The 24,877-nt window shown below is 42.9% G+C and overlaps 1 long non-coding RNA gene and 3 other non-coding genes across 4 annotated transcripts; 1 reads left to right on the plus strand and 3 right to left on the minus strand.

Moving 5' to 3' along the window:
• Positions 1-2,391: 2,391 nt before the first annotated feature.
• On the minus strand, positions 2,392-2,479 carry trnap-cgg (transfer RNA proline (anticodon CGG)). Its single transcript is given in 2 exon segments — positions 2,392-2,427; positions 2,444-2,479. It is a non-coding gene; the product is annotated as a tRNA-Pro (tRNA).
• A 2,719-nt stretch (positions 2,480-5,198) lies between these two features.
• trnae-cuc (transfer RNA glutamic acid (anticodon CUC)) lies at positions 5,199-5,270 on the minus strand. The gene has a single exon. It is a non-coding gene; the product is annotated as a tRNA-Glu (tRNA).
• A 1,722-nt stretch (positions 5,271-6,992) lies between these two features.
• Positions 6,993-7,064, minus strand: trnaw-cca (transfer RNA tryptophan (anticodon CCA)). The gene has a single exon. It is a non-coding gene; the product is annotated as a tRNA-Trp (tRNA).
• A 4,406-nt stretch (positions 7,065-11,470) lies between these two features.
• On the plus strand, positions 11,471-16,574 carry LOC147090821 (uncharacterized). Its single transcript, XR_015075295.1, has 2 exons — positions 11,471-11,692; positions 16,336-16,574. It is a non-coding gene; the product is annotated as an uncharacterized LOC147090821 (long non-coding RNA).
• Positions 16,575-24,877: the final 8,303 nt, after the last annotated feature.

The following is a 24,877-nucleotide window of genomic DNA, read 5'->3' on the forward strand; positions in this document are numbered from 1 at the left end:
TAGCTGATAGATAGATACTTTCTTAGGGATAGAGAGATACATAAACATAAAGCAGTGGAGAGTCAACAATACCTAAGAATTGTTTGCGGGAGATTTTGATTGATTTGTAGTAAGATAAAACTAACGGTATATATAGTTAAATTGCATTCACTGTGCTGAGGGTTATAAAGTATAGATTCCATTAAATTCAAGTGCTAATCGCATCCGGGACTGAGCTGCCCACAGAGCAGTTTATCGGAGTATATATTTGAGTACTATCCTCACGCTATTTAGGGAGATCGAGGTTCGGCCACCCTGTAGCTTGAGATCAATAATTGTACTGAGTGGTCTCCTGAAGCCCTGCGTGTTCCTTGTATCAATTCCTATAATAACATCTCTAAAACTAAGACTCTGCATTTAGAATCTTAATTCCTAGCTGTTTTCTCTAATTATATTAATTAACAGCTGGGTTAGCTGGAGGGTGTGTTTTAACTTAAGGTGCCGTTCTAGTTTGAGGTGATGTTTTAGTTTATAGCACTGGGTTAGTTTTAGCCGCCGTACAAGTTTGAGACACTTATCTAGTTTTAGTTGCTGCTACTGTGTCAGTTTGAGGCGGTATTAGTTTGATTTACTGCATTACTTTCAGGTCGTTCCAGGTATTTAGCTTGAGGTGATCAATTATGTTGAGGTGCTGAATTTGTTTATGGTGCTGCATTAGTTTGAGGTGTTGTATTGGTTTGAGGTGCTGTATTATTCTGATGTGTTGTATTAGTTTGAGGGGCTGTATTAGTTTGAGGTGCTGTATTAGCTCGAGGTGCTGTATTAGTTTGAGGTGCTATATTAGTTTGAGGTGCTACATTAGTTCGAGGTGCTGTATTAGTTTGAGGTGCTGTATTAGTTCGAGGTGCTGTATTAGTTTGTGGTGCTGTAATAGTTTGTGGTACTGTATTTGTTTGAGGTGCTGTAATAGTTTGTGGTACTGTATTAGTTTGAGGTGCTGTATTAGTTTGTGGTGCTGTAATAGTTTGTGGTACTGTATTAGTTTGAGGTGCTGTATTAGTTTGAGGCGCTGTATTAGTTTGAGGTGCTGTATTAGTTTGAGGTGCTGTAATAGTTTGTGGTGCTGTATTAGTTTGAGGTGCTGTATTAGTTTGAGGTGCTGTATTAGTTTGAGGTGTTGTATTAGTTTCTGGTACTGTATTAGTTTGAGGTGCTGTATTAGTTTGAGGTGTTAGATTTTTTCGAGCTATTGTATTAATTTCATATAGTGTATCATTTTGAGAATTTTTATTAGGTTGAGGTGATGCATTAGTTTTAACATCTGTATTAGTTTGAGGGGCTGTATTCGTTTGAGGTGCTGAATTAGTTTTAGGCATTATATTAGTTTCAGATTCTGTATAAGGTTGATGTGCTGTATTAGTTTGAGAAGCTACATACATTTTCAATTTGTTGTTGTTATCCTTAAGAAGCTATAGTTCCAATTAATGCCTGAACATCCCGTTGTGCGAATGGAGCCTGTTTGTCGGACAGGGCTACATCCAAGGAAGGATTGTGGTTAGGAGATAAGGGAAGTGATACTCTGGTAACAAGGTCGGGTAATATAAAGAGAAAATGCTGGAAACACTCAGCAGGTCAGGCAGCATCTGTGGAGAGAGAAACAGAGTTAACATTTCCGGTCGATGACATTCCATTAGAAGGTGGGCAGTTGTGTCATGTAGAAGAGGCGAGGAAAAGATGTAAAAGTGGCCTTTGGAACCGATACTTTAGAATCCGATAAAGGTTTGATCAACTTGTATCTCGAACTCGGAACTATAACGTATTTGAGTTCTCCGGTTAAAATTCGCGAGGGTTTGTCTAAATGCTGTTGTTAATTATAAGTCTAATTATTGCGGGATTAATAACTCTGACATTTAATGTTGCGAACCCTTTTACTGCACTGCGCGTTTTCCAGCTGTGCTCGGAGCGCCGTCCCCTGCAGTCCATCGCTCACAGGGACTGTTCCATTCAGCGTTTCTATTCTCTGGCCCTTGGTGAAATTTCATAGATTGAAAGCGACGTGTCTCACCCCAAGCTCGTCACCGACTCGCTAACCGCTGCACAGCGACCACACTCTGCTCCCGTGAGATGGAAGCCCAGGTGCTGTTTCAAGCTCGAGTGCAGTTACAAGCAGAACTCATTCAAAGAAAGTCCAAGTCATTGAGGCGCCTGATTCTTTGCACCTTCCCAAAGTGTTGAGATTCATGTGGGGGTGATTTAGGCACGCCTTTCCCCACATTACAACACTTCAAAGGTACTTCAAATGTTATAAAGCGCTTTGGGACGTCCTGAGTTCGTGAAAAGCTCTGTATCAATGCCAGTGTTTTTTTTTGGCAAAAGTTCGAACAGCAAGTTCATAATTCGCGAGCAAAATAAGGGCTCGTCCGGGATTTGAACCCGGGACCTCTCGCAAGTTTCAACTAATAACCCCGAAGCGAGAATCATACCTCTAGACCAACGAGCCAACTGACAGATATTGGTGGAGATAAAAGCTAACCATTGTAAAACCATTTTTTCTGTGTGGTTGTTCTTGATGATCAGAGCACTTGAGACCGAGACAATGACTTTGCCCTTTGGACCTGTCTTCTGAAGCGCCGCCCGGTCCCAGACCTACAGTTAATGAGCTGTGGTTCAGATATTGGATGGGAGAAAAATTGATAAAGAGGAGGTACTAGAAAGTCTGGCTGTAAACCTTTTGTTTATATTCTCTTCTGGACGCCGGTTAGCTGCCGCTCTCTTTTTCCCATAACATACTGAAAACCAAGGAGCCGACTGGTTAAAAGTAGTGGAGATAAGAGGTAACTATTGTAAAAACCATTTTGTGTATGTGGCTATTCTTGATGAGCAGAGCACTTGAGACCGAGAGAGTGACTTTGCCTTTTCAACCTGTCTTCTGAAGCGCCGCCCGGGCCCACTCCTACAGTTAATGAGCTGTGGTTGAGGTATTGGATGTGATAACAATTGTTAAAGAGGAGGTACCAGGAAAGCTGGCTGTATTTATGTCCATAAGTCACCAGGACCAGATCAAATGCATCCTAGGATGCTCAGGGAAGCACAGGTGGAAATTGTGAAGTTACTGGCCACAACCTTCCAATACTCATTGGATACGGGGGTGGTGCTAGACGTCTGGAGAATTGCAAATGTTACACCCTTGTTCAAAAAGGTGTATAAGGTTCAACCCAGCAACTACAGGCCAGTCAGCTTAACGTCGGTAGTCAGGAAGCTTTTAGACAGGATAATCCTGGACAAAATGACCGGTCACTTGGACAAGTGTGGATGAATTAAGGAAAGTCTGCACGGATTTGTTAAAGGCAAATCGTCTTTTACCAACTTGATTGAATTTTTTGATGAAGTGAAAGAAAGGGTTGATGAGGGAAATGCGGTTGATGTGGTGAACATGGACTTCCAAAAGGCATTTGATAAAGTGCCGCATAACAGGATTGCCAGCAAAGTTGAAGCCCATGGAATAAGAGGGACAGTGACAGCATGGATGTGAAATTGGCTAAGAGACAGGAAACAGAGTAGTGGTGAACGGTTATTCCTCTGACTGGCGGAAGATGTCCCCCAGGGGTCGGTACTAGGACCACGGCCCATCTTGACATATATTAATTATTTGGAGTTAGGTGTCCAGGGCACAATTTCAAAATTTGCTGATGATACAAAACTTGGAAGTATAGTGAGCAGTGAGGAGTGAAGTGATCGACTCCAAGTGGACATGGACAGGCTGGTGGAATGGGCGGACATGTGGCAGATGAAGTTAAATGCAGAAAACTGTGAAGTGATACATTTTGGTTGGAAGAATGAGGAGAGGCAATATAAATTAAAGGATACATTTCCAAAGTGGGTGCAGGGACAGAGAGAACTGGGGGTATATGTGCACAAATCATTGAAGGTGGCAAGACAGGTTGAGAAATCAGTTTAAAAAGCTTATGGAATCCGGGGCTTTACAAATAGAGGCATAGAGCACAAAAGCAAGGAAGTTACGATGAACCTTTATAAAACACTGGTTCGGGCACAACTGCAGTATTCATGTTCCAGAAAATGTTATTCTGACAATAACCGGTCCTGTTAAATTGAACAAAAGTTGCACAAGATTCCTGGTGACATAAGCAATGAACATTTTAAACCAGACTCCTGAAATACAATGGGCCTGGAAATTGCGATCGGGGGCTCGCCACCGGCTAACGCCTCGGAATCGAAAAACAAATGCGAATTACCTGGTGTCTCCGGAGCTTCGGACTCTTGCCGCCCAGGGCCCGCTGGCGTCCGCCTGCATAAAGGCCCACGGATCCCAGGGGCGCACAAGGTTCGCAACCATCTCTGGGGTCACATGGCCCAGGCCAACCAATCAAAAAGGGGATTCCTATGAGGCTAATGGGGATTCCATTTATGTATGGAATCCTCAAAACCACAATCGAAATCTCCAAATAAAAAACATTTCACACCACGGAAATAAAAATAAATGATCACTTGTTCAAACTTAATGAAATTAATTAAACATTTAAAATACAATTTTTAATTTTATGAAATATAAATTTGAACATTTTAAAGCGGGCCAGAATTTACCTAAACGAATTTAAAATGTATGTATGTTCATATCATTAAAAAAAAATTTTTAACATATATTTTCACCCGTGCACTGGCAAAAGAAGGTCTTACGCCTGCTATTAGGCTGGATCGCTCTTTCGACCAATGTGGACACTAAGAACCGAATGGCCTCCTTTTGTACCGTAAATTTCTCTGATTCTATTACCTGGTGTAAGGGTTTCCTGGGCATTCGCTGGGCAGTAGTTAGCCCAACTCTGCACCAGCAAAAGTGATGTTGTAGCAGATGCGGTGGATCTGTCCAAGCGAAACTTGACAGATCACAAGTTCTGGGCTTTCGGGCGTGCGGAAACCTGGAACTTGCGGGGTGGTTCTGAAGGCGTACGAGAGCCTACGCTGTGCATTCGCTGTCGGAAGCACCGTAAAACCCGGGCCATGGTGTAAAATGAGATATGCATAACAATTCATCACATAGAAAGCACAATACACGTTATTGAAGCATCTTTAGCATTTAATTCATTCTGCAAATTAAGATTATCGGTTAATTAATGCTAATTAAAACATTTGTTCACATTAGATACATGTAAGTAATTTTAACAAGTTAGTTTAAATTAATTAAAGACTGTTACAAAAATTACTTTCCTGACCGGGAATCGAACCCGGGCCGCGGCGGTGAGAGCGCCGAATCCTAACCACTAGACTACCAGGGAACACGGAAGTCGAATGCGATAATTGTACATAGAATGGGTCAATCCGTATTGGATACAAATTCATTTTTGATTGTTCACATCTAAAAGCATTTCATGACTCTGCGGCTTACAAATCTAGTTACATGTACCTGAAGTATTTTCTCAATTATTGGGGTGCATTTATCTTCATTCGAAACCTCAGTAAAATGCTCCAACCTCGTCTGTTTCCCTCATACCGGCTGTTCAACATCCACAAATCAAATGTAATCTCACACGGCGCGCTGGCCTCTTCCAGTTCTATATGTGTATATAGAGAATTAATGACAAAAGGTCATCGACCTAAAGATTACACATACATGTAAAATATTTATAAGCAGCAGAGCCATGAACTTCATTTACATGTAATACAAGTCAGAAACATACTTGTATTTCTATTTCTATAGCATTCTGGACACAACATCGAGTTCAACAATTTCAGACCATAACCTCTGCTCCTATTTTCTCAGGTGGCAGCTGTTCATGATTCTGCCATTCCCATTTACACCTCCTCTGGTCCCATCTCTCCTTCCTTTACTTGTCCCATTACCATCTCCTTTTGCCTCGCACCTTCATCCCTTTTGTCGTTTAATCTCTCCTGCCTTCCACCTTATCACTAATATTGCCTCTTGCTGTTTCCTCCTCTCCCCCATTTGCCTAAAATCTGTTTCATCTCTAACTTTTCCCAGTTCTGACGAAAGGTCATCGATCTGAAACGTTAACTCTGTTTCTCTCTCCACAGATGCTGCCTGACCTGCTGAGTATCTCCAGCATTTTCTGTTTTTATGTCAGATTCCCAGCCTCTGCAGTATTTCGCTATTGCATACTTTACTCCGAATAGACTCAAATGCATTGATAAATATTGTGACGGTGCAATGCAACGTTCCCTAGTGGGTAGGATTCAGCGTTCTCTTGGAGTTGATTCCAGGTCAGGGGAGTAACAGTTTTTACTTCGAGACCTGATTAAAATGAATTACATGACTTTCATGTGGAAAAAAGAATAATTGGTTTAAACATCATTTATTAATCCATAAAGTTATTTTGTAGAAATTCAATCATTTATTTAGCCCTCAGCATGCGATGAACCTTTATCCCTATCTCATTGTATTTTAGGAGCCTTGGTTTAAAATGTTGAGTGTTTATGACACGCACCCAGCCCCAGAATCGCCACTGTGAAAGTAGGAAACTGCTCGAAATACACAACAGGGCGGGCAGCTTGTGAAAAACAATTAAACTTTTGGCGTGTAGACTTTTCATAGAAATGGAACCAGCTTCGTGTGACAATATGAGCTGTGAGTGTGTGTACATGGGTGGCCTGTTTCTGTATCAAGCGAGTGTTTGTGTTCTGATGCGATCCTTTGCATGTCAATGAGTCATAAGCGGCACATAAAATGTGCTGGGCTACGGGGAGAGGGCGGGGGAGTGGGACTAGCTGAAGGGCTCTTGCAGAGAGCGACACGGGCTGGACGGGCCGAATGGCCTCCCTCTGTGCTGTAACCATTCTCTGATTCTATGATGTAGATCTGTAAGTGATGAAAGGCGACTACAGTGTTTCACCACCACCTCGGAGATGGGCAATAAATGCTGGTCTTGCCAGCGAGACCTACATCCCAGGAACAAATATAAAAAATATATCTAATACTCATTGTTGTGAGTTAACAAATAAGATATTAATTGTCCAGACTGATATGAGCTGTAAAAGAACAGTGACCCCGACGTGATTTGAACACGCAGCCTTCTGATCTGGAGTCAGACGCGCTACCGTTGCGCCACGACGCCTAGACAGTTTTTGTTGTGTATTCAAGTTCATATATACAGAAGTACCATACCTGGTTCCTGGTGGTCGACTGACACTCACCCGCTTTCGATTCTCAATCAAAGAATTTATGTTGACACAAGATTTGGGAACAGTAAATTGCAGAAAGATAATTCAAGTCTGTGAGACGAGTAATAATTGCTTTAATCTTGGTTAATAAATCCATTACTTTCTGTTACAGATTTCGGTTACAGACGCTCTTTGCGTGACATTTGTTCCGCGTTTAATTTTACAAACTGGGTGAGATCGCTGATCGCGGGGAGACAGTGGGAGCTTCAACGGCCCCACTGTCAGGATGTGGAAGGATTCACGTTCGGGGTGTGTGGGGGGATCAGTGACATTTTTTGTAAAGCGCAGCGGGGGAGAAGGACAGAGCATTCAGTGTGGGACAGAAGCTGTTTAAATTGAGGCAACCCATTGCCGATCAGCACAGAGGGAGTTAACTGACTCAGTAGCCCTCTGCTGCTGCTTCAGAGCCGGTGATTTCCACATTGTAGCGGTTATCAAGTTCGAGCCCGGGTGGAAACATATATTTTTTAAACTTGCTGTGGCGAACATCCAGAGGCGAATTTATTCTCCTGTCAAAAGGGCCACAGCGGCTTCTACCTTGTTCTTTAATTGCTCTTTATTTCACTTCACTGAGTTAGATATATTTCTTAAGGCTAAAGAGATCAAGGGATATGGGGAGAAGGCAGGGACAGGGTACTGAATTTGAATGATCAGCCATGATCTCATTGAATGACGGAGCAGGCTCGAGGGGCCGAATGGCCTACTCCTGCTCCTATCTTCTATGTTTCTATGTTTCTATGAATAGATAACTTTGAGTGAGAGAAAACGGATCCAGAAATGTAATCCATTAATCTGCAGGGTGGCCGTCAGTAAGAGGCCTTTTCTCTCTGGATCCGGTAGCGGATCTGCTTTCAGGCTCAAGATTGCCGGTACTGTCGATAGATTTTTGTTGAGTAAGGGTATTAAGGGTTAAGGAACCAAAGCGGGTAGAGGGAGTGAAGATACAGACTTGCCCTGATCTAATTCAATGACGGAACAGGCTTGAGGGAATGAATGGCCTCCTCCTGTTCCTATGGAGTCGCTGCAATACAATGTACCCGAGTGCTGGACGGTTTCTGGTGTGTAATGGTTATCGCATTCCGCTAACACACGAAAACTCAATGGTTCGAAAGTGGGTGGAGGCAATTTAATGCCTTTTCTCCATTCAAGTTTACTAAATATGAAAACAGGAATAATTTATATGCTTGTTTAAGTACAAATAAAACACGCATTGTCAGGCGAATTATACCTTTCAAATGGCACCGTTACAGTGAGTGAAGTAATTCTGAATGATATTTCCCATATCGGTCACAGTTTGGACTGCGGTACTTTAAGCAGGATTTGGGGAAAGTTGGCATGATTTAGGGAATCTCCCCCTCGCGTGTCGCTACATGAAAGAGGTTGAGAATGTGGAAGCAAAACAACACAGATTAATAGGAAAACACAGGGTCAGCGACGGGATTCAAAGTGCAGTTTCAATCGGGCTGTCTGGGTGTCCTTTCAATAAGAAACAAAGAAAGTGCGTCTCCAAAAATGTCCCACACCGTGTTATGATTCAGGAAACTGAGACAGCGGGTAGAAATAGAGACATAAAAGCAGAGTGATATAGAGAAGAGTAAGAGAGAAGAGGGAAAATACTGTTTCCACGGAGAACTAATGCAGAGACTCCTCTGCTGCGCCTGGAGTGGCCTCCTGCAGCCCGGATACATTAACATCGTAACAGCTCATTAACTGTAGGAGTGGGACCGGACGGCGCTTCAGAAGACAGGTCGAAAAGGCAAAGTCACTGTCTCGTCTCAAGTGCTCTGCTCATCAAGAATAGCCACACACACAAAATGGTTTTAGAATGGTTACCTCTTATCTGCACTAGCGCCAATCAGTTGTCTCTTTGGTCTAGGGGTATGGTTCTCGCTGCTTAAAACTTGCGAGATATCCTGGGTTGAAATCCTGGACGTGCACTACTTTTGTCCGCGGATTTTGAACTTGCAGTTGAAACTATTGCAAAGAAAGACTTGCATTGATACAGCGCTTTTCACGAATTCAGGACAGTCCAAAGCGCTTTACAACCATTGAAGCACCTTTGAAGTGTTGTAATGTGGGGAAAGATGTGCTCAAATTCCCCCCACGTGAATCTTAGCACTTTGGGAAGGAGTTCGGTGCAAAGACTCAGGCTCCTCAATGACGTGGACTTTGTTTGAATGAATTCTGCTTGTAACTGCACTCGAGCTTGAAACAGCTCCTGGGCCTCCATCTCACGGGAGCAGAGTGTGGTCGCTGTGCAGCGGTTAGCGAGTCGGTGACGAGCTCGGGGGCGAGACAGGTCGCTTTCAATCTATGAAATTTCACCAAGGGCCAGAGAATAGAAACGCTGAATGAAACTGTCCCTGTGAGCGATGGATTGAAGGGGACGGCGCTCCGAGCACAGCTGGAGAACGCGTAGTGCAGTAAAAGGGTTCACAACATTAAATGTCAGATTAATTAATCATGCAATAATTAGACTTATAATTAGCAACAGTATTTAGACAAATCCTTGCGAATTTTACCGGAGAATTCAAATACGTTGTAGTTCCGAAATCGATATACAAGTTAATCAAACCTTTATCGGATTCTAAAGTATCTGTTCCAAACGTCACTTTTACATCCTTTCCTCTCCTCTTCTACGCGGCTCCTCAAACTATTACAGCTGTTCAAATGGATGCATCACCTCACCTAATACAAATTCTCAAACTGATACACTATCTCAAATTAATACAACACCTCAAAATAATGTAGCACCTCAAACTAATACAGCACCGCAAACCAATTCAGCTCCTCAAACTAATGCAGCACCTCAAACTAATCGAACACCTCAAACTAATACAGGTCAAACTAATACGGCACATCAAACTAATACAGCACCTCAAACCAATTCAGCTCCTCAAACTAATGCAGCACCTCAAACTAATCGAACACCTCAAACTAATACAGGTCAAACTAATACGGCACATCAAATTAATACAACACCTCAAACTAATACAGCACCTCAAACCAATACACCTCAAACTAGTACACCTCAAAATAATACACTACCTCCAACTAATACAAATTCTCAAACTAATACACGATGTCATAATAATACAACTCCTCAAGCTAATACATTGTGTCAAAATAATACAACAGCTAAAAATAATACAGCCCCTCAAACTAATATCGCACCTCAAACTAATGAAAAACCTCAAAATAATACACCTCAAAATAGTACACTACATCAAACGAATACACAACCTCAAACGAATACAGCAACTCAAACTAATAAAGCACCTCAAACTAATACAGCACCTCAAACTAATACAGCACCTCAAACTAATGAAGCACCTCAAACTAATACAGCACCTCAAACTAATAAAGCACCTCAAACTAATAAAGCACCTCAAACTAATACAGCACCTCAAACTAATACAGCACCTCAAACTAATACAGCGCCTCAAACTAATACAGCGCCTCAAATTAATACAGCACCTCAATCTAATACAGCACCTCAAACTAATACAGCACCTCAAACTAATACAGCACCTCAATCTAATACAGCACCTCAAACTAATACAGCGCCTCAAACTAATACAGCACCTCAAACTAATACAGCGCCTCAAACTAATACAGCACCTCAATCTAATACAGCACCTCAAACTAATACAGCACCTCAAACTAATACAGCACCTCAATCTAATACAGCACCTCAAACGAATACAGCGCCTCAAACTAATACAGCACCTCAAACGAATACAGCGCCTCAAACTAATACAGCGCCTCAAACTAATAGAGCATCTCAAACTAATACAGCACCTCAATCTAATACAGCACCTCAAACTAATAAAGCACCTCAAACTAATACAGCACCTCAATCTAGTACAGCACCTCAAACGAATACAATGCCTCAAACTAATACAGTGCCTCAAGCTAATAGAGCATCTCAAACTAATACAACCCCTCAAACTAATACAGCACCTCAAACTAATACAAGATTCAAGATTCAAGATTCAAGATCATTTTATTGCCATATGTAACTAGTACAATGGAATGCTTACTCCCCACTCACTCCCACAATACAAGCATCTATATATATAAATCGGTCGATCTGTCTGTCATTCTGTCTGTCATTCTGTCTATCTGTCATTTCCTGTGCATCTGTCGGGCTATGCGCTCGAAAGTTACAGGGCGTACCTACGCGCGCGTTACCTCCAAAGAAAGCTTACGCTTCAGAGACGGTTTTAAGCGTATTTACTTTTCGGTCGGACGAAAATTATTCGTGCCTTATGCAAAAAACCTTCCAAATTAAACTCATTATCTGCTAGCATTGATTGACTGACATCAAGGTTCCACCAATCCTGTTTCGTCACGATTGACCAATCCTACAGTACGGTCCCCTGATGGTTGGCCAATCGGTGTGTGTGTGGGCGGGACTATTCGTTTTCATCTCGGGGAGCTGCCAGCCATTGTTTCACTACCAGCTCTGTTCAGCTTGCAGCTCAAATGACTTCAGCTTCCAGCTAAAACGACTTTCCAAGTTAGTATCTCTTTTAAAAATAACATAAGATTTACCAAAAACGTTTTATAAGTACTTTCACTTTCATTTTTCAACCTTTTAAAAGGTAGACATACAGGGACACAGACAGGGCCCTAAACCTACCACTCGATTTAAAATGTTGCCCAGCACCAGATTCACAAAGGGACACAGACAGGGCCCCAAAGCCATAAGTAGTTTCACTTTCATTTTTCAACCTTTTAAAAGGTAGACAGACAGGGACACACACAGGGCCCTAAAGCCTGCCACTCGATTTAAAATGTTGCCCAGCACCAGATTCACAAAGGGACACAGACAGGGCCCCAAAGCCATAAGTAGTTTCACTTTCATTTTTCAACCTTTTAAAAGGTAGACAGACAGGGACACACACAGGGCCCTAAAGCCTGCCACTCGATTTAAAATGTTGCCCAGCACCAGATTCACAAAGGGACACAGACAGGGCCCCAAAGCCATAAGTAGTTTCACTTTCATTTTTCAACCTTTTAAAAGGTAGACAGACAGGGACACAGACAGGGCCCCAAAGCCTGCCACTCGATTTAAACCGCCTGCCCCAAAACAGCCCCGGCAACGCTGGGCTCCCCAGCTAGTATAATATAAAAGCAAAAAAATAAAAACAAGTATAAATAAAAACAATAAGCAAATAAGCAAAAAGTATAGCAATAAAAGTCCAAGTTGCAGGATATGATGAATAGTGCAAAAAAGCCTCAATTACCACTGGAAATAATAGTAATGTAATATGATAAATATATGGTAATATAAGTATAATATTTATATTTACATAAACATATAATTATAATATATGGGGCAGTGCGATTAGCAGTTCAGTAGGTGCACTGCCTGTGGATAGAAACTGTTCTTAAACCTGCTGGTCCTGGTTCGGATGCTGCGGTACCGACGTCCAGACCACAGGAGGGCGAACAGTTTGTGCCCAGGGTGATTGGGGTCCTGGATGATGGAGCGGGCCTTGTTCCGGCACCTGGTCTGGAAGATCTCCTCGATGGACGGAAGTGCGCACCCAATGATCTTTTCTGCCGTATTCACAACTCTCTGGATGGCTTTCTTGTTCTGTGCAGTGGTGTTACCATACCACACATTGACACCACTCGTCAAGGACACTCTCTATGGTGCCACGGTAAAAGTTCACAAGCCACTGTGTGCTTATGCTGCATTTCCTCAGGCACCGTAGAGGCTAAAGGCGCTGGTGTGCCTTCTTCAGCATAGCCTCAGTATTATGGTTCCAGGCCAGGTCATCAGAGATCTGCAGACCCAGGAATCGGAAGCAACTGATGACTCCCACTGGTGTCCCGTCTATGCTGATGGGGCGATGGTTCCCTCGGTGGCTTCTGAAGTCCACGATGAGCTCCTTAGTTTTGCCAACGTTCAGGGCAAGGTTGTTGTCATTGCACCATCTCATCAGCTGGACTATCTCATCTCTGTACTCCGTCTCATCATCGTTGCTTATCAGGCCAATTACTGTGGTGTCGTCGGCAAACTTGATAATCCGATTATCGCTGTGTATGGCTGTACAGTCATGTGTAAACAGAGAGTACAGCCAAGGACTGAGGCAGCAGCCTTGTTGCGCTCCGGTGTTGAGAACCAGAGTGGATGAGGTGTTGTTCGCTATTTTCACCACTTGAGGCCCACCAGTCAAAAAATCCAGAATCCAAATGCAGATGGGGGTGCCCAGGCCTAGGTCCCTCAGTTTTAGGACCAACTTGGAGGGCATAATAGTATTAAATGCAGAACTGTAGTCAATGAACAACAGTCTGACGTAAGTGTCCCTCCTGTCTAGGTGTTCCAGGGCAGTGTGTAGAGTTAGGGAGATGGCATCGTCTATAGACCTGTTCGCCCTATATGCGAACTGGAACGGGTCCAAGGAATCGGATATGACGCTGCTTATGTGTGTCATGACCAGCTTTTCCAGGCACTTCATGGCTATGGATGTCAGAGCCACGGGACGATAGTCATTGAGGCCTGTTACCTTGGTCTTCTTAGGTAACGGCACAATGGTTGTCTCCTTGAAGCACACTGGTACAACAGACTGCTGCAATGAGATGTTAAAAATGTCCGTGAACACAGGAGCCAGCTGGTCTGCGCAGGTCTTGAAGATATGGGGTGAAACCCCGTCTGGGCTGGCTGCCTTCCGTGCTTTCACCCTCCTGAAGGTTCTCCGGACCTCGGATTCAGTCAGCTGTAATGTGTAATGTACAACACCTCAAACTAATACAGCGCCTCAAACTAATACAGCGCAGCAAGCTAATACAGCACAGCAAAGTAATACAGCACCTCAAACTAATACAGCACCTCAAACTAATACAACACCTCAAACTAATACAGCGGCTCAAACTAATACAGCACATAAAATTAATACAGCACCTCAAACTAATACATCGCATCAAACTAATATAGCACCTCAAATCATAGAAAGACAGAGGATAGGAGCAGGAGTAGGCCATTCGGCCCCTCGAGCCTGTTCTACCATTCAATGAGATCATGGCTGATCATCCAAATTCAGTACCCTGTCCCTGCCTTCTCCCCATATCCCTTGATCCCTTTAGCCTTAAGAAATATATCTAACTCCGTCTTGAATATATTTAATAAATTGGCCTCAACTGTCTTCTGTGGTAGAGAATTCCACAGGTTCACCACTCTCTGGGTGAAGAAATTCCTCCTAATCTCTGTCCTAAATGGCTTACCCCTTATCCTTAGACTGTGACCCCTGGTTCTGGACTCCCTCGCCATCGGGAACATCCATCCTGCATCTAGTCTGTCTAGTCCTGTTAGAATTTTATAAGTTTCAATGAGATCCCCTCTCATTCTTCTAAACTCCAGCGAGTATAAGCCCAATCGACCCAATCTCTCCTCATACGTCATTCAATTAGATCAGAGCTGATCTGTTCTTCACTCCATCTACCCGCTTTGGTTCCGTAACCTTGAATACCCTTACCCAACAAAAATCTATCGCCAGTATCGGCAATCTTGAGCCTGAAGCCATCTCCTCGCCCGGATCCAGACAGAAAAGGTTTCTTACTGACTGCCACCCTGCAGATTAATGGATTATATTTCTGAACTTCAGCGATTCGGAGATTCCAGTGCTTAAAAGTGAACAAAAGATGAAATGGGTCTCACTGTGGATCAGCTTTCTCTCACTCGAAGTTATCTATTCAGTGAAGTGAAATAAAGAACAATTAAAGAACAAGGGAGAAGCCGCTGTGGCCCTTTTGACAGGAGAATAAATTCGCCTCTGATTGTTCGCCAAACCTCGAACGTGACAACCGCGACACTGCGGACACCCCCGGCTCTATAGCAGCAGCAGAGGGGACCTGACTCAGTGAACTCCCTCTGTGCTGATCGGCAATGTGTTGCCTCACTTTAAACAACTTCTGTCCCACACTGAAAGTTCTCAGTCCTTCTTCTCCGCTGCCCTTTACAAAAAATGTCACTGATTCCCCCCGCACACCCCTAACGTGTTCTCTTCCGCACCCACACAGTGGGGCCGCTCAGACGCCCCTTGCCTCATCACGATCAGCGATGTCACCCAGTTTGTAATATTAAACCCGGAACAAGTGCCCCGCAAAGAGAGTCAGTAACCTAAATCTGTAACAGAAAGTACTGGGTTTATTAACGGTGATTCAAGCAATTATTACTCGTCTCACAGGTTTGAATTATTTTTATACAGTGCTTTATACAATCTTTTGTCACGCTGAATTCCTTGATTAAGAATCGTAACCGGATGCGTTCCAGTCGACCACCAGGGTCCAGCTATGATGCCTGTATATATATAAGATATAATATATATATCAACCTGAATATGACTAGGAAGCTGTCTAGACCTCATGTCGCAACGGTAGTGCACCTGACTGCAGATCCTGAAGTTGCGCGTTCAAATGATGTCGGGGTCACGGTTCCTTTACAGCTCATATGAGTCTGGATAATTAATATATTAATTATTATCTCACAACAATGAGAACTTGTATTAGATGCGTTTTTTATTTTGGCTCAAGGGATGTAGGTCTCGCTGGCAAGGCCAGCATTTATTGCCCATCCCTGGGGTGGTGGTGAGACACTGTAGTCGCCTTTCACCACTTACAGATCTACATCATAGAATCATAGAATGGTTCCAGCACAGAAGGAGGCCATTCGGCCCGTCCAGCCCGTGCCGGCTCTCTGCAAGAGCCCTTCAGCTAGTCCCACTCCCCCGCCCTTTCCCCGTAGGCCTGCACACTTTATTCCTTCAGTTACATATCCAATATTTACATGTATCGGTATTATTTATTCATTTATTTGGGTGAATCTGTCTCATTCAAAAATATGTTCTGGCTATTTATTTCTGTCTTACTTTTAAATTACACGCAAATGACTTTATACAGAACACCGATACACACAAATACATTGATCAATAACACACAGATACATTCACATTTATTCATCAGCAACGCAATGATACACCCAAAATCCATTTAGAAGAATCACAGTTTCAAACACAGATATTTATATATTAATATCCTGAAGAATGTTATAAAAATAAAGAAAATAAATCTACAACTGACTCCGGTATTTTTACATGTATGTGTAACCTTTACGTCGATGACCTTTCACCATTAATTCTCTATATACATATCTAGAACTGGAAGATGCCAGTGCACGGTATGAGACTGTGGTTGTTGTACAGCCGGTCTGAGGGAAATAGAAGAGGTTCGAGCACTTTAATGAGGTTTCCAATGAAGATAGATGCACCCCAATAAATGACAAAATATTTCAGATACAATGTAAATAGATCTGTAAGCCGCAGAGTCATGAAATGCTTTACATGTAAACACGCAAAATTAATTTGTATCCAATACAGATTGACTCATTCTAATTACGATTATTGCGTCACTTTACTTCAGTGTTCCCTGGTAGTCTCGTGATCAGGATTCGGCACTCTTACTGCCCGGGTTCAATTCCCGGTCAGGGATGTCATTTTTATAACAGTTTTTTATTAAATTAAACTAATTTTGTTTCAACTCTAACAGGCATCTAACGTGGAAAATTGTTTTAATTATTATTAATTAACCGATAATCTTAATTTATAGAATGACATAAATGCTAAAGATACTTCAATAACATATATTGTGCTTTCTATGTGATGAACTGTTATGCAGATCTCATTTTACACCATGGCCCGGATTTTACGGTGCTTCCGACAGCGAATGCACAGCATAGGCTATTGTGCGCCTTCAGAACGACTACACAAGTGCCAGGTATCCGCACGCCCAGAAATTGCGGTCTGTCAAGTTTCGCTTGGACACATCCACCGCACCCGCTGCAACATCACTTTTGCTGTCACAGAGTTGGGCTAACTACTGCCCAGCGAATGCCCACGAAACCCTTACACCTGGCAATAGCAGGCGAAAGGCCTTCTTTTACCATTGTAAGGGTTAAAATCAATATTAAAATTCGTTTAGGTAAATTTTGTTAAGTTTTAAAATGTTACATTTATATTTCAAAACATTCAATTTGAATTTTAAATCATAGATTCATAGAATCAAAGATTGATACGGCAAAGAAGGAGGCCATGCAGCCCATTGAGCACTGGCACTTTGAAAGAGCTCTTCAAATAGTCCCACTCCCCTGCTTTTCCCCATAGTCCTGCAAATTTCTCCTTTACAATTATTTATTCAATTCTCTTTTGAAAGTTACTATTGCATCTGCTCCACCGCCCTTTCAGGCAGCGCATTCCCGATCACAACAACTGGCTGCGGTAAAAAAAAACTCCTCATCTCCCCTCTGGTAATTTTGCCGGTTAGGTTCAATCGGTGTCCTCCAGTTACCGACCCTCCTGCCACTGGAAACAGATTCTCCTTATTTACTCTTATCATAACATCTTGTAAATTTAAAAACCTCGATTAAATTTCCTCTTAACCTTCTGCAGATAACAATTGCAGCTTCTCAGTCTCTCAAAATAACTGAAACAGCGATTTACTTGTACTTCTTGCAATTTAATATACTGTATTCGCTGCTCACGATACGGTCTCCTCTACATTGGGGAGACCAAACGCAGATTGGGCGACCACTTTGCGGAACACCTCCGCTCAGTCCGTACGGGTGACCCTGAGCTTCCGGTCGCCTGTCACTTTAATTCACCGCTTCACTCCCACTCTGATCTCTCTGTCCTCGGGCTATTGCATTGTTCCAATGACGCTCAACGTAAGCTCGAGGAACAGCACCTCATCTTTCGATTGGGCACTTTGCAGCCTGCCGGACTCAACATTGAGTTCAACAATTTCACATAATTACCCCTGCCCCCATTTTTCATGCAGTATGATTTTTGCCATTCCCATTTGCAACATTTTATCTTATCTGCCTCTTACAAAAGTACAGGATGTTCTTTCTATTTCTTCGTCCCCTCCTAACCCCGCCCCCCTGTCTCTGCACCTGCTCAATATCTGTTACATCTCCAGCTTTTTCCAGTTCTGATGAAGGGCCCCAGACCTGAACCGATAACTCTGTTTCTCTCTCCACGGATGCTGCCTGGCCTGCTGAGTATTTCCAGCATTTTCTGTTGTTATTTCAGATTTCCAGCATCCGCAGTATTTTGCAATTATATTGAAGTCAACTCATCCCTGGGACCACTCTCTCTTTGTGCGTGCCTCTCTTTCTTACTCTCTATCTGTCTCTCTCTCTTTGTCTCTGTCTCTCTCTCTGTCTCTTTCTCACTCTGTTCACAGGTCCATTCTAGTTCTGATCAAACACTGCATTTTTTAGTTCCTCGTTAGTATAGTGGTGAGTATCCCCGCCTGTCACGCGGGAGACCGGGGTTCAATTCCCCGACGGGGAGGTTTTTTTTTTAACAACCCCAATTTTTTAACTTCTTCCCAGCTCCTTGAAATGCTCCTTGGAAAAATTGAACTGGAAAAGTTCAAGTGAAATAAGTTTAAAAGATTTACTGGCATATGAATAACTGTATAAAAACTTCCTGCACCTGTTCCTCGTTGGAATCGTGCTCTCCCTCTATTTCCCTCTCACTGTTGTGTGGGGCAGAGAGGAGTCATAACGGCACAGAATGAGACCATTGAATGCTTAATTAAATTCATTTATTTTGAACATGTGACCAATTATTCTTACTTCCGTGGTGTGAAATGTTATTTATTTGGAGATTTCTATTATGCTTATGGGATTCCGTACATACAGCATCCTAGGAATCCCCTGTGTGATTGGTTGGCCTGGCCAACGGATGCTGCCGAACCGTGAGCGCCAATGGTATCCGTGGGCCTTTATGCAGGCGTACGCCAGCAGGCCCAAGACCGCAAGAGTGCGAAGCTCCGGAGACACCAGTTAATTGGGATTTGTTTCTCAGTTCGAAGGCGTAAGCCGGCGACAAACCTCCGATCGCAATTTCAAGGCCCATCGTATTTTAGGAGGCTGGTTTAAAATGTTCATTACTTACGACATCAGGAATCTGGGACAAATTTTGTTCAATATAACCGGACCGGTTATTGCAGAGAATAAAAATGTTCCACTCGAACATATCCACCCGGGTTCGATTTGGGAACTGTTCTTGTAGGAGGCGAACATGATAGTCGCTGCACTACGGAAACCGACGCGTTAGTGTCCACGGAAAAGCGAATCAGCAGCGAACATAAAATCTCATGTTGATCATTTTCAGATTCAATGCAGTCAGCCATTAAATAAAGTGAAATAATTTTACAGTGAAAAGATTTGGAAGTGTTACTCGCATCTGTGCCTTTAATTAAAGTTTGTGGCGTCTGACTCCCGTTCATGTCTTTGAATAAGAAAGAGAGGCTTGACGTTGACCAGACTGCACTGTGCCTGATGTTTGTGAACTCATCCTTTATATTGAGCGGTTTCTCATCCTTTGATCGGCGTCAGGTTTAGCTCAGCGGTAACTTCGCAGCCTTAATTTAATTGTATGCTCGAACTCTTTCTCACAACGGGCGCTGTATGGTGATTTTATTGTCATATTCAATCCCCTTCTTCTACACCGAAACAAATTGTAGCCGTGACTTTAAACCTATGCTGCGTGATTCATAGCGATCACCTTTAAATGATTCAGAAAACCAGTCCTTTCACCTCCGCCACACGGTTTCGATTCCTGGTCAGGAAAGTGACTTTTATAACACAGTTTTTAAATCACAACCTGATGAAATTGAGTACATTCAGCTGATTTGAGAAAATTAGAATTGTATAAATTACCATTACTTACCCCATAACTTTCATTTGCAGAACGAAAGAATTAATAGCTTTGCACCATTTAAAAATATTCTGTTTGTCTATTCTTCCTACCAAAGTGAATAACCTCACATTTCCCTACATTATATTCCATCTGCCACCTTATTGCCCGCCTACTCACTTAATCTGTCTATATCCCATTATACGCTCTTTGTGTCCTCCTCACAGCTTACTTTCCCACCTAGCTTTGTATCATCAGAAAACTTGGATACATTACACTCTGTCCCTTCATCTAAGTCAGTAATATAGACTGTAAATAGCTGAAGCATGCGCACTTGATCCTTGCGGCACCCCACTAGTTACAGCCTGCCAATCTGAAAGTCACCCGATAATTCCTGCTCTCTATTTTCTGTCCGTTAACCAATCCTCTATTCTTGCTAATACATTACCTCCAGTCCCATGAGCCCTTATCTTGTGTAACAAGCTTTAACGTGTTTCCTTATCGAATGCCTTTTGGAAATCCAAATATGCTGCCTCCACTGGTTCCCCTTATAGTTCCAATGAATGCCTGAAGCAGAACATCCCGTTGTGCGAATGGAGCCTGTTTGTCGGACAATGCTACATGTAAGGAAGGAGTGTGGTAAGGAGATAAGGGAAGTGATACTCTGGTAACAAGGTCGGGTAATAAAAATAGAAAGTGCTGGAAACACTCAACAGGTCAGGCAGCAGCTGTGGAGAGAGAAGCAGAGTTAACGTTTCCGGTCGAAAACCTTCCATCAGAAGGTGGGCAGTTGTGTTAGGTTACACTATTAAACGTGCAAATTGTCACGTAGTAGAGGTAAGGAAAAGATATCAAAAGTTTGGAACAGATACTTTAGAATTCGATAAAGGTTTGATTAACTTGTATATCGAACTCGGAACTATAACGTGTTGGAGTTCCTCGGCTAAAATTCGCAAAGATTTGTTTAAGAGCTGTTGTTAATTATATGTCTAATTATTGCGGGATTAATAAATCTGACATTTAATGCTGCGAACACTTTTGCTGCACTGCGCGTTCTCCAGCTGTGCTCGGAGCGCCGTCCCCTTCAATCCATCGCTCACAGGGACTGTTCCATTCAGCATTTCTTTTCTCTGGGCCTTGGTGAAATTTCATAGATTGAAAGCGACGCCTCTCAACCCCAAGCTCGTCACCGACTTGCTAACCGCTGCACAGCGACCACACTCTGCTCCCGTGAGATGGAGGCCCAGGAGCTGTTTCAAGCTCGAGTGCAGTTACAAGCAGAACTCATTCAAAGAAAGTCCACATCATTGAGGCGCCTGAGTCTTTGCACCGAACTCCTTCCCAAAGAGTTGAGATTCATGTGGGGGTGATTTGGGCACATCTTTCCCCACATTACAACACTTCAAAGGGACTTCAATGGGCTTAAAGCGCTTTGGGACGTCCTGAGTTTGTGAAAAGCTCTGTATCAAAGCCAATGTTTTTTTTTGCAAAAGTTCGAACAGCAAGTTCATAACTCGCGGGCAAAATAACGGCTCGTCCGGGATCCCTCGCAAGTTTCAACCAATAACCCCGAAGCGAGAATCATACCAACGAGCCAACTGATAAATTTGACTGGAGATAAGAGGTAAGCATTGTAAAACCATTTTGTTTGTGTGGTTGTTCTTGATGAGCACTTAAGACCGAAACAGTGACTCTGTCTTTTCGAACTGTCTACTGAAGCGCCGCCCGGGCCCACTGCTACAGTTAATGAGCTGTAGTTGAATATTGGATGGGATAAAATTTGATAAAGCGGAGGTACTAGAAAGCTGGCTGTACCAGGACCAGTTGAAATGCATCCTAGGATGCGGAGGGGAGTAAAGGTGGGAATTACGGAGGTGCTGACCATAATCTTCCAATAATCATTGGATATGGGGTGGTGCCAGACGTCTGGAGAATCGCAAATGTTACACCCTTGTTGAAAAAAGTGTATAAGGTTCAACCCAGCAACTACACGCCAGTCAGCTTAACGTCGGTAGTGAGGAAACTTTTAGAAAGGGTAACCCTGCACAAAATGACCAGTCACTTGGACAAGTGTGGATTAATTAAGGAAAGTCTGCTCGGATTTGTTAAACGCAAATCGTCTTTTCCCAACTTGATTGCATTTTTTGATGAGGTGAAAGAGAGGATTGATGAGGGAAATGCAGTTGATGTGGTGAACATGGACATCCAAAAGGCATTTGATAAAGTGCCACGTAACAGGCTTGCCAGCAAAGCTGAAGCCCATGGAATAAAAGGGACAGTGGCAGCATGGATGTCAAATTGGCTAAGTGACAGGAAACAGAGAGTAGTGCTGAACTGTTGTTTCTCTGAATGGAGGAAGGTACACAGTGGTGTTCCCCAGGGGTCGGTACTAGGACTACGGCCCTTCTTGACATATATTAATTATTTGGAGTTAGGTGTCCAGGGCACAATTTCAAAATTTGCAGATGATACAAAACTTGGAAGTATAGTGAGCAGTGAGGAGTATAGTGATAGGCTTCAAGAGGACATGGATAGGCTGGTGGAATGGGCGGACATGTGGCAGATGAAGTTAAAAACAGAAAAGTGCGAATTGATACATTTTGGTCGGAAGAATGAGGAGAGGCAATATAAACTAAAGGATACAATTCCAAAGTGGTTGCAGGAACAGAGATACCTGGGGGTGTATGTACACAAATCGTTCAATGTGGCAGGACAGGTTGAGAAATCAGTTTAAAAAGCTTACAGAATCCGGGGCTTTATAAATAAAGGCGCAGAGTACAAAAGCAAGGAAGTTATGATGAACCTTTATAAAACACTGGTTCGGCCACAATTGCAGAAATTATGTGTTCCAGAAAATTTTATCCTGTGCAATAACTGGTCCCATTAAATTAAACAAAAGTTGCCCCAGATTCCTGGTGACATAAGCAACGAACATTTTAAACCAGACTCCTGAAATACAATCGGCCTGGAAAAAGCGATCGGAAACTCGCCGCTGGCTAACGCCTCCGAATCAAAAAACCAATACGACTTACTTGGTGTCTCCAGAGCTTCGGACTCTTGCTGCCCTGGGCCTGCTGGCATACGCCTGCATAAAGGCCCATGGATCCCAGGGGCGCACACGGTTCACAAGCCTGGGTGTCCTTATACACCAGTCGCTGAAGGTAAGCATGCAGGTGCAGCAGGCGGTTAAGAAGGCAAATGGTATGTTGGCCTTCGTAGCGAGAGGATTCGAGTACAGGAGCAAGGGTGCCTTGCTGCAGTTCTACAGGGCCTTGGTGAGACCACATCTTGAGTATTGTGTGCAGTTTTGGTCGCCTTATCTGAGGAAGGATGTTCTTGCCATGGAAGGAGTTCAGCTAATATTCACCAGGCTGATACCTGGGATGGCAGGAATGACATCTGAGGAGAGATTGGGACGATTGGGCTCGTACTCGCTGGAGTTTAGAAGAATGAGAGGGGATCTCATTGAAACTTATAAAATTCTGACAGTACTGGAAAGACTAGATGCAGGAAGGATGTTCCTGATGGTCTGGGACTCCAGAACCAGGGGTCACAGTCTAAGGATAAGGGGTAGGCCATTTAGGACAGACATGAGGAGGAATTTCTTCACCCAGAGAGTGGTGACCCTGTGGAATTCTCTACCACAGAAGGCAGTAGAAGCCAATTCATTAAATATATTCAAGAAGGAGTTGGATATATTTCTTAAGGCTAAAGGGATCCAGGTGTATGGGGAGAAAGCAGTGACCAGGTACTGAAATTGGATGATCAGCCATGATCGCATTGAATAGCGGAGCAGGCTCGAGGGGCTGAATGGCCTACTCCTGCTCCTATCTTCTATGTTTCCATGTTTCATCCCTGGGATCACATGGGGCAGGTCAACCAATCAAATAGGGGGATTCCTATGAGGCGAATTGGGATTCCATTAATGTACGGAATCCCCATAAGCATATTAGAAATCTCCAAATAAAGAACATTTCACACCACGGAAATAAAAATAAATGGTCACTTGTTCAAACGTAATGAAATTAATTAAAGATTTAAAATATAATTGAATTATATGAAATATAAATTTGAACATTTTAAAGCAGGCCAGAATTTACCTAAAGTAATTTTAAATGTATGTGTTATATCATTAAAAAAAATGTTTTAATCAACCGACAAAAAATTGTGTTGCACAATGAAGGAATTGCTAACATGTTTGCTGGGTGACAGTCAAACTCTAATAACCTTTTTATAGAATCAGAGATTTATGACAGACGCCGATCACTCAATCCAATGTTATCGTAGTGTAGTGGTTATCACGTTCGCCTGAACACGCGAAAACTCCCCGGTTCGAAAGCGAGCAGAGACATTTTGTAAATCGTGTTCATTTAAATAGTAGAAAAAATGGAACAATTCGCATTTCTAATGCAATGTAACAAAATCCTGTTACATTTGTGTTTCTCTGTACAGTTCTGCACTCACTCAAATCACTACAGTGTCGCTCGCTCACTCCCGTTTCCAGCTCTGACCGTGCAGACAGCCCCTCTCAAAGCTGCACATTCCGGCTGCTTTCAGTTGAATTGTGAAAGATTATTCAAGGATCCTGCAGCTTTACCTCGGTTCACAACAGCAGATCTAAGCCGCGTTTCTGCAAACTACGAACCATGTTTTCCAGAATTCCAAGGTGTATAAGGAACTCAACCATTAAAAACCCTTTCATTAACCACAGGAGTTCAGGAAATTTTCTATGATTCTATAAAATGTTATTAAAGTTTGTCTGTCATCCGGTATACATGTTAGCAATTCCTGCATTGCGCAACAAAATGTTGTGGGTTGATTAATGATAATAGAAACAATTATGAAGTGTCTCACAGACTTCAATGATCCCTTAATACCGTTGGTTAACTAAAATCTATCAATCGCAGGTTAAAATGAGCAATTCATGTTGCATCTTTGAAAGAGATATCCAATCAGTCCCACTCCGCTGCTCTTCCCCCATAGCCCTGCTGACA

The sequence above is a fragment of the Somniosus microcephalus genome, unplaced genomic scaffold (assembly GCF_052327205.1).
Source record: "Somniosus microcephalus isolate GS21.2 unplaced genomic scaffold, FLI_Smic_1.0 unresolved_chr4, whole genome shotgun sequence".
NCBI classification, from domain to species: Eukaryota; Metazoa; Chordata; class Chondrichthyes; order Squaliformes; family Somniosidae; genus Somniosus; species Somniosus microcephalus.